Source organism: Athene cunicularia, assembly GCF_003259725.1.
Source record: "Athene cunicularia isolate RWA chromosome 1 unlocalized genomic scaffold, athCun1 chr1_part2, whole genome shotgun sequence".
Lineage (NCBI taxonomy): Eukaryota > Metazoa > Chordata > Aves > Strigiformes > Strigidae > Athene > Athene cunicularia.
The window spans coordinates 27,079,613-27,090,216 of record NW_020799092.1 but is presented as its reverse complement, the minus strand read 5'-3'; positions in this window follow the sequence as shown (position 1 = coordinate 27,090,216).

The following is a 10,604-nucleotide window of genomic DNA, read 5'->3' as shown; positions in this document are numbered from 1 at the left end:
AACTCCCCCAGATCCCTCAGCGCTGGCTCAGCCCGACTCTTCAACCCCTCCAGGGATCCCGGGGACTCCCCCCTGCCCTGGGCAGCCCATTCCAACGCCCAACAGCCCCTTCTGCACAGAAATCCTTCCTCAGAGCCAGCCTGACCCTGCCCTGGGCAGCTTGAGGCCATTCCCTCGGGGCCTGGCGCTGGCTCCTTGGCTCCAGAGACTCATCCCCCCTCTCTGCCCCCTCCTGGCAGGGAGTTGCAGAGGGCCAGGAGGTCTCCCCTCAGCCTCCTCTTCTCCAGACTGAACCCCCCCAGTTCCCCCAGCCGCTCCCCAGCAGACCTGTGCTCCAGACCCTGCCCCAGCTCCGTTGCCCTTCTCTGGCCACGCTCGAGTCACTCAATGGCCTTTTTGGGGTGAGGGGCCCAACACTGAACACAGGAATCGAGGGGCGGCCTCCCCAGTGCCCAGCACAGGGCTCAGATCCCTTCCCTGTGGGAAGAACCAAGCACGCCCAAGCACAAAATGCAGAATAGTATTTGGGTGGTCTGTGAGCCCACAGGCCAAGCAGAAGTTAAGAAAATCCCCCAGCAGGCAGGCTCTGCGAGGAGAGCAGAGCCACGTGCTTGGCTATCATCACCCAGGGCACCCATGCAGTCCTGTGTCCCTCTCAGCTGAAAATCCTCTCTTTCCCATCAGGCTTCCTAGACATATTCTTCCGCATCCGTGTCCCACAGATTTGTCCCCAGACTCTTGCCACTGCAGGCCGAGCTCTCCTGCCTGCCTCCTGACAGCAAATCTCCCGAGCTGCTGCTCTCTTCTTGCTCCCCAGTTCCCCGCCAGCTGTTACCATACATGTGCAGCGCTGCAGTGACAAAACCCAGCCCAAGGCATCTCCCGAAGCGTCTCTCCCAAGAGCCGGGTCAATCCCCTCAGCATTAGCACACCTTGCTAGCGAGGTGTACTGTAAATCAAATGGTGATCTAGGGGACTAAGCCAGCCTGTGCTGCAGGGATTGGACCCCAAGCCCGGCTGCTGCTTCTCGTTGTCCCCACCAGATACCAACAACAGCCAAACCTTCCTCAGCTCATAAATTAAGGATTTGCTAAGCCACAGACGGAGAGCAATACAACAGCCCGACCAGTTCTTTCGCAAACAACTTGCTCAACTTTTTTTTTGTTTGTAACATTACTTTATGTTCTCCTCAGTTCCTAAAAATACTGTGAGGATTACGTAACCTTTTCTTCTCTCTGAAGTCCTATTTCAAACTCAGGAGGCCTTGAAGGTGATGGTGGGAAAGAGCAAAAGGGACAGAGGACTTTAGACTTGAGTTGACATCATGTGAGAGCTGGGCTTTTTGCTAGGGCTTCATAAGAAAGAAAAGGTTTCAAATGCTGCATGATCATTCTCCAGAATAACAGACATTTATGCTGTATTTCCGATTTCAGTTTCACGTCCACTTCTGACACCAATAAACTAACAATCAGACACCTGCTGAACCCATGTACTGATTTCCCATTACAGGGGTGCAGACAAGAGTATTTGCTATGGAAGGCCCCTATGCTGAATTCAACATGAGAGAAATTTCAGCATTTTGCTAGGAAAATATCTAGTTTTTTACAAAGCAGTGGAAAGCATGGACATACAGTCACGGTACTTAAGCACCTCTTCCACTGTTAAATCTGATAGTTGTCTTTCTCAGAGAGAAGGAAGGTTTGCAGTCACAGGCTGGCCCTGTCAATGCGTGCTTCAGTTATTTATCTCACGGGTATACAAAGGGGAAGAACAGCTGACGACTGTCCTGTACTGTTAGCCTCCAAGTTGCTCCTGACACTGCCAAGACATGACACCTGAGACAGGAGGACGGAATCCCTGCTGCCAGAGGAGCTCACGGTCTCATTTACCTCGTGTCATGCTGTACTAGCTAAGGATTGGGCACTTTACCCTGGTAGATCACTGCTTGATTCCATGATCGTGTTAGGGGTACACAGAAATACTTGACACTTTTGTCACCAGCCGGTAAACAACCCTGCAGCAGTTTCTCCAGAGCCTCCAGCAGTTCAGCTCCTCTGCTGAGTCCTGAACACTCACCCTAAAGTTCCAGAAAGCCTGCTTAAAAAAAAATGCAATTAAGCAAACCTCCTGCCACCCCATCCAGGCCTTGTGTATAACGAAATGGTACTCCTGGCCTTACTCAGTTCTTAGTCCTAACTTCAACTTTCTCCAGCTTCTATCAAAATAGGCCCAAATAGACAAAAGTCCTCAGCTTTTCTTCTCCCAGGCCTCCCTAGCAGATCACAGCTCTTGATCAGAAGAGAGAGGGATAACGTCTGTTTTCTTAAAGGGGCTACTGATTGAGCACCCTTAGTATTGGTTAGAAATCTGAAATGCCAATTAATTTGGGTTTTTAAAGATCCCATGGTACTTTTTAAAACAACCAACCCCTCTGTCTAGTCAAATTCTTGATGGAGAGGAGGGATTGCATTCTGTCTTTACACACTGCTCCTAAAGCTTTTCTTTACCAACACTGAGCACCGTGTTATCACTATAATGGGTATCAGGAGCCCTATCCTACCATGCATGCTTTCACTGAACTTAATTACACACAAAATCATAAATTCCCTGTCTTGCAAAGGGATAATAAGTATCAGGGCCCTGGGGGCACTAATAGGCCTTTATGGCCCTGACCAGTCTCACCTGGGGCCTTCACACACTCATAGGCTGAGGACTCTATTTAATCTCAGGCCTGAGGCCCTAGCTGGCTTTTGGGGAAGGTGTAATGGTTTCTGGTTTTGTTCTACCTGTGTTGGCTATGGAGGCTGTTGGCTGGACCCTGACTACAGGCTGGAGTCTCAGTTTGGTCCTAGACCTGCCTTGTGACCACAGAGGTACCTTTTGATCTCAGCTCTTATTTACCCTGTTCCTTTATTTAGGTTTTATAGTGCTGAGCTGTGGCCCCCAAGGGTCTTGCTAACTTGGGAGTCTCCCCCTAAGTTCCCTGGCCCTCAGCTCCCTGACAATAGGTCCCTGTGCCTTCTTATCTAATAATGTGTTCTGTGTCCTGATGGATATGCTATAGACATACTTTACAAGCTGGATAGCTTAGATAATTTTTTTTTTTAACTTAGGATGTGTGTTCTGTACAGCAGAAACCTGAATACAAAAACTCAAGTTTACTGTAAATAACCAGCTGACTTAATGTTGTGAAGTATGTATTTTGAGTTAGTCAACAGTAGTCAAGCCTTACTATGCTTACACAGAAGTCAAGCAAGTTATTTATATAAGGTTATATTTTCTTCACTAGGTTTATTTTAGTAGCAGCTAATAGTGATAGTCTGCAGTGTGTGTTAAGAAGACCAAGTGGTATGGGAATATCTAACAATTAAAATGAGTTTGCAAGTTAGGAGATATGGGCTTATTTAAAGCATTTTAATCTATTTCTAATAGATGAGTCCTACACGGTATCTGCCTTCCAGTACTGACCCTGTCAAAGAGATCAGCATTTTTTGTGTGCTTCAAGCTCTGCATGTGCGTGAACTTTTGCAGGACTAGACTTTGTAATTCTGAAGCTCTGAACATCCTACTCAATCCATTCCAAGCATGCAAAGTACCCTTATCTTTTTAATGTCTGTCTTTAGTGATAATAATGAATTTGGATTTGTAACAGCTATATGTGGCAAATGAATGCTATACCCACTTTAAAGACACAGGGCATGAAATGAAGTTTTGTGCTGAAGAGATGAAGCAACCTTCTTAAAAATCCTATTCATGTATTAGTCATAAATTGGGGTGTCTTCATTTTTACCAGTCTTCTGCTGAAGGCATGCTTGTGGCTCAGTGAGCCATCCAGTGAATTTATATGCAAAAATTGATTCTGCACCCTTTACTTAATTGCCTCCTAACTGCATCAAGGCATTTTGACTTAGGACACAGAGTTTTGGGCCTCCCATTATAAATTGTGTTTTATATTGGTCAGCTTGGAAGATAATTCAAAGTTACTTCTGGAACTTTCTGGTGTTCAACACAGGACTAATTCTGCTCCCAAAAGTAAACCTATAATTAAAGCTTCTGAAAGTTCTATCTATAGAATGTCACAAGATGTTTTTTTTTCCTGTGAAAATTATTCTTTGTAGCTATTCCTCTGAATGCACAGCACAGTACTGAAGGTCACGTATTTCTGAAGTTAGAGGCATTCTACCTGTTTAACTTTCTCTTGTCCTTCCCCTTTTCTTTGTACTATTAAAGTATCATCCATGTCACTCCTTTCTTCAGTTATTTGCCAAGGGACAGGCTGAATGGAAGCCAGAGATGCTCAGTCTTGCCCTGTAGGAGTAGAAACCTAGGTCTGAACTTACATGAATAGCTTTGAGTCCAGCCTGATACCTCTCTTCTGCAGCCACAACCACCAAGCCTTTGGCACCTGAGCCTTTTATCTGAGGTTTCTCCTGTGCTGTTCTTGAGAGTGTAATTATCTTAATAGGTTTGAGATGTGACCTGTAGCCTTTGTGATAACAGGCTTCTGGGTTTCATAAGCCACTTGCATAGAATCCATGTTTCATTTTTCTTCCTTGAGCTGTACTTGTAGTGTATCCAGAAACACCTCACCACTTATGAGCCCACCCCAAGCCCTCCATCAGCTCAGCAAATTTAAAGTCCAAGTAGGAACTAATTATTTTTTATTACATAGTGAAGCTCTTGACTAAGAGGAAATGGGGTAGTCCCTTGGTAAAGGCAAGCTCCTTGCAGGAAGGCAGCTCCTGCCAGTAGAGGATTTTGCTGGGGAAAAAAAAAAAAAAAAACTGGCTGGGAAGTTGTCTGGGACAGCAGAGGTTAACATGGAGCTTCTGCAGGCCAAGTATCTGCTGAGAAGTCTGTCCAAAGCAGTGACAAACTTAGCACTGCTTTTCCCTGGGGTGTTACTTGATGCTGACATGTTGCTAAATTCCTGTGTTTTGTCTTTATGCATCTGTGCTCTTCAGCCCATAGGTATGTGTCTGGCTGTGAGTGCACAGGTGGTGATAGCTACAGAAATGTTCACCCCCTCATAGGGATGTGGGATTTCTGACCTGGGAATGTGTAAGAGTGCTCCAGTATTACCTGTATCCCCTGAGATGGCAAGTCCAGGGGAGGGGAACTGGGTGGTGAGTCTGCAGCGGTTCAGGAAGATGTCAGAGGTGTGACCTGCCCGGGGGTAACACCAAGCTGTCCCAGGCCAGGGGCTGCTGCTGGGATCTCGGATGTTTGCTGTCCACTTTGGGTGATGCTGAAGGCTGACACAAGAGCTGTCTGTAACCACAAAGAATGGGTTTCAGCCCACCTTAAGGAGAGACTTAAATCTAAGAGACACTAATAGAGGGTATAAAATAGATTACTTGTTCAGAGAAGCAATCAAATCATGTACAGTTTGTAAAGAATGCAGTTATTGACTACTTAAGTCTTTTGGCAAAAGGATGTGTGATAACTTTCCAAAACCAAACAATTTTCAGCAGTGATTTCAAAAGGATTTCAGTGGAATTTGAAAATTAGTTGGTTTTTTTTTTAAAACTCTTGAGTATTTGTGTATAATTCTAGAAATGTAGGGGCAAAATCAAATTTGAGAGTGAGTAACAATTGTATGAACACAACTGGTAATGACCGAATCTTATTTTTAGAAATAACCAAAAGGGTATTTGAAAAGCTTATAAGCTTTGTAATAGAACAGTATTTTTATTTTACTGGTTTTAATATTGATTACATGATATTGTATATTTATGCTAGTATTTCAGTATTAATGTTAATGAACATTAATATTTTAACTATCAGACAAGAAAGAAGCTGTGAGCAGAGAGCAAAAGAAATTGTACTCTCCAGAAGATCAGTTTTTATAGGCTGGGTTGCTCTAATAAATGGCATGAGCAGCAGCTGTAGATAAAGAACTTGTATGGTGTGTTTTCTTTGGATTCATAGTTACTTCAGCAAACATTCAGAGTGGGTCAACTGCATTCAAGACAGTTCAGGTATTTTTTAACACTAAATCTAGGACAAAGGCTTTCTCTCCAGATCACTTGGCTGAGCTCTGTTCAGACCCTCTTCTTTCACTGACACCTAGCCAGAATATTTCTTTACCTTTGAAAAATATTTTGATGCTCATATAAATATAATACATGAATTAGGGCAAACAAGTTGAGAGGAATTATTTCCTGCTTAGAAAAAACGATTTTATTGTCCGGAAGATCTTGGGTGAAATCTGACCTTACTGATTTGATTTTGTAAAAGGAAGATGCCAGTGAGTGTCAGTAGGGTCAAGACTTCATCTTACGATGTTTAAACTTAATATTTTATGCTTCTGTAGAATATAGAGACTAAATGTCTCTTACAAAGGCATCAAGAAATTTATGGAGGTGCAAGGAGGTCAATCTCTAATTTAGTGACAGTGAGGTTGCTGTATCCAACTCTGGGGGCGCTAATACAAGAAGGACACGGACCTGTTGGAGCGGGGCCAGAGGAGGCCACGGAGATGCTGGGGGGGCAGGAGCACCCCCTGTGAGGACAGGCTGGGAGAGTTGGGGGGTTCAGCTGGAGAAGAGAAGGCTCCGGGGAGACCTTAAAGTGGCCCCCCAGGGCTGAAAGGGGCTGCAGGAAAGGGGGGGATGACGACTCATCAGGGGTGTAGGGGTAGGACGAGGGGGAACAGTTTTAAACAGAGAGGAGATTTAGATGAGATCTAAGGCAGAAATTCTCCCCTGTGAGGGGGTGAGGCCCTGGCACAGGCTGCCCAGAGAAGCTGTGGCTGCCCCCTCCCTGGAAGGGTTCAAGGCCGGGCTGGACGGGGCTTTGGGCAACCTGGGCTGGGGGAAGGTGGCCCTGCCCGGGGCAGGGGGTGGCACTGGATGGGCTTTCAGGTCCCTTCCAACCCAAACCAGTCTGGGATTCCAAGCTATATTCAAGTTGTAAAGCAAAACAAAGAAGCTGAAGGCTCAAAGTACTATTAATGCTTAAAGGAAAGTGTATGAAATGGTGCCTTTTTCGAGAGTCAAAACATCATTATCTTTATTTTGGTTAGAAGTGGGGGGAAGGAAGCCTGTGAAAACAAGAATTTTATTTTGAGGATGGGTCTCCAACTGCTACAGTATGTTGGCCATTTTAAGTCTCTTGGTCGCGATGACATTATACATTTTGCTCCACATTAGTTCAAGGTTAGCTGCGGAGGTGTTAAGCCTGTTCAGTTGTGTCCATCACATCTTCCTTTTCCACCAGTGCTACTGATTCACCAGTGGTGAACTGAGAAAGTGCAATTAGCTAGGGTAGGTATAGTCTTAAGCTATGAAATTGGTCTCAATTGTTTAGTGGCTTGTAAAGCATTTACTAGTGCTCAGAGTGATTATTACTTTGGAAAACTCTCAGCCATACTCCTTTCAATAAAAAGGGTTTTATAAATCATGGGAGCTGTTATTCTTCCAGACAATTAGAGAAATGATACTTGTATGTATGTCTTAAACTGGTACTCATCCAGCAAATTGACAATTTATGATCAGATCAGCTGAAATTTTGTGCATCCAGTTTAAATACAAACAAATACTTCTGAAGTTTCAGACTATGCATCTTGATGGTCATGTGGTATTGGACAGTTTTATGTACAGCAATGCCTGAAAAGTTATGCCTTGTATTTGAATTGCTTGTACTCCTGAAAATGAACATATATTTAGTAAAATTAAGCAAGTTCATTCTCACAAGGTGAAACATAAGGAAATTGATAGGTAAGACTTAAACGCTGGTAAGGTCTGGCTATTTCAAGAAGTCTGGGACCTTCCTAATCCAAGCAGAGTACACACCTGCAAAAAGCTGGTCCTCACCAAACACAGAATGTATGAGTGAGAAGGGACCCTGCAGCAGAGGGAAGGACAGTGTCTTTTGAGGTCAGGGAAAGTCCAGAACCAAGAACTTGCTTTGCCATAAGGCCAGCACCAAGGCTCCCAGAGCAGTGTATCTGACAAATACATCTCTAATGACACCACACACTAGTTCTGAAATTCTTGCTTAGCTGAGTCTCTAGTTGGTATAATTTTGGGGTTTTATGTGGATGCAGGGATTGGTATGTCACTTAAATTATATTAGTCTGGATTACTTTCAACTAATTTTGCCTCAGTGATCAGCACTAAATCCATAAGGTGTGAAAGTGCAAGAAGCTTTCTGCTGACCTCAGTGTCACAGTTTGATTGGCTTATTCACAGGCAGAAAGATAATATTTTGATGGGAAAAAAATAATCTCAAATTCTAATAATGGCTATAAAAGAAACCTAGACTAAAAATTAACCTTTAATGAAGAGCACCTGCATATAGTTAAGGAATCTGAAGAGTAACTGGTATATTTCAGCATAAACTAATTACACAGCTGTAATTAGTGACAATGAAGGGACATGAGTTTTTTGAAAGAGCTAGAACAGTGGACTGGGAGGCATTTTGTTGCTGCTGTACTACATGTCTGCACAAATCATGACAAGAGTGGCACCCACCTTCTTTTGGAGCTCTGGGTTCCCCAATCCACGTAAGTGTGTGATGTTACTAATTGAATTCTTCGTTAACAGTTGCTGGCATTTTTAAACTCTCAGCAGAAGCAGGCTATTGAGAGAAAGAAAAATATTTTTTTAAAAAATTCTGAATTTAGCAGAAGCAAACAGTTAGTGTCAATTGAACTAGATTTCCATGACCTGTTCTGACCTTTCACTTTTCACTTTTCCCAGCCTATTGTGTGAACAGGTAAGTTCCTAATATGTCCCATCAGCCTGGTGTTTACAGCTGAGGGCAACACTAAGCTCAAATTTTTCTGAAACAGGTTAAGTTTAAGTGTATGCTGAGGATGCAGTCAAACTTTCCTGTGGAGTTGGAGTGGAACTACTACCTTCAGGATCTATTAAAATGTCTGATTTTCAATATTTTCACATTCAGTAAATGTCCAGACTGCTAAAAAACCTGCTATCCTAAATCATGAAAGCTAGAGTAATGAAATTAATGGCTGGCTTATATCTGTCACCTTTTTTTGTCTACTGATGTTCCAGAGGAACCTATAGGAAAGTGTCTTTAAATATCAAGTGAACATCTTTGATTTAATTTCTTCCTCTCCATATCTACCAGTGCATTTCTTTCTTTCCAAGACACTGTTCTTTCACTCCCTTTTTTTGACCATGACTGTCTGGGTCCCTTTGCCCTAGGACCCCTGTTCTGCACACAGGTGACTTGAATCACCAAGTATTAAACAATGACCAGGCTGAAGTGACAAATTGAGTAACATTGGCTTATTTCACCTACTTATGGCGCACATGAGCGTGGTCATTTGATTGGTGTGTTCACCACAAGAAGGCTCTGATGGGAAGGATAAAGGCTAAAACCAAACTAGCAGAGACCTTGCTGCTCTTACTTGTTCACCTTGCTCTTCTATAGTCAGAGGTTTAGCAACATCCAGAGGCTTAAGGACCAGATGGGCCCATAGCTCATCTCATTTAATTGCCTATATGTCACAGGCCATTATGCTTCGTGCAATAAACCCTGTACTAAACTCAATAAAGCCAAAGGAGGATATCAATTCATTAGACTTTTTTTTTTAAAGAAAAGCACGTTGATAAAAGTGTAAGTCTGGAATGTATAATGTCTGTCTTATACAGGGATCCACCAATCTGAATGGTAGTGACATTAGTTTAGTTTTCTGTTTTTCCATAGGCATGTTGGTAGTTTACATAAACCAGAAGTTATCTGAAATACAGTACAGCTTTCTGTGGCTGGATGTTATGGTTTTATTTCTGAAGGGTGTATGTGTGTTCTTCTACATTGTTTAGACATTGTCTCCTGTTAAGGACAACTTATACGTGTAAATCTTCACTGGGCTTACAGCCTTTCCCAATGCATAAAGAATTCCCCACATGGTATTTTGGAGGGATTGTGTGTCTTAGAAGTAAAAGTTTCTTCACTGTGGACAAGCTTACTCTCTGCTGTAAGGCATCTGGGTCACACCAGCAATATAAAGAGTTGAAATATTTGAAGACTTGAGGGGTCTAGTGCTGGTTCTCTGTTAGTGGCAGGTTGCTCACTGGCCAGTTGTATGCTCCCACACTTTCCTAGGGAATGCTGGGCTTGAATGAGTTATCCTATCCGAGGAATTCTCTGTTAAGATTATTTTGCCGGGGTTAATACCAGAAGTAACTAGAAGTTAATAATTATCAGAGCCTTGCTCTCCCATGGCCATGACTGTTGTTAAACTTTAACAGTTTGTGTCCATCTCCGCTTGCTACTAATGCTGAGAAGTGAGGCTGATGTCCAGCTGGAGCTGTCAGAAGAGATGGTTTACATCAGCAGCAGAATCTAAGGCCATTTGTGCCTTCTGGGTTTCCCCCAGCCCAGCACTCCTTCAGGTAGTGTTCTTCCTTAGTCAAATATTTTAGAATAAGAAGTGCTCCCCAGATCAACTTAAAAGGTAGAGACATCTGTTAGACTGAGAAGCTCATTATGTGCTTATCCCGGGCAGAAGGCTATGGAATTCCTTCCCTTGATGCTGTGTACTGGAAAAACAGGCAGTTAAAGAGCTTCAGATGCCTCTTTCCACTAAAAAAAAAAAAAAAAAAAAAAAAAAAAAAAAAAAAAAAAAAAAA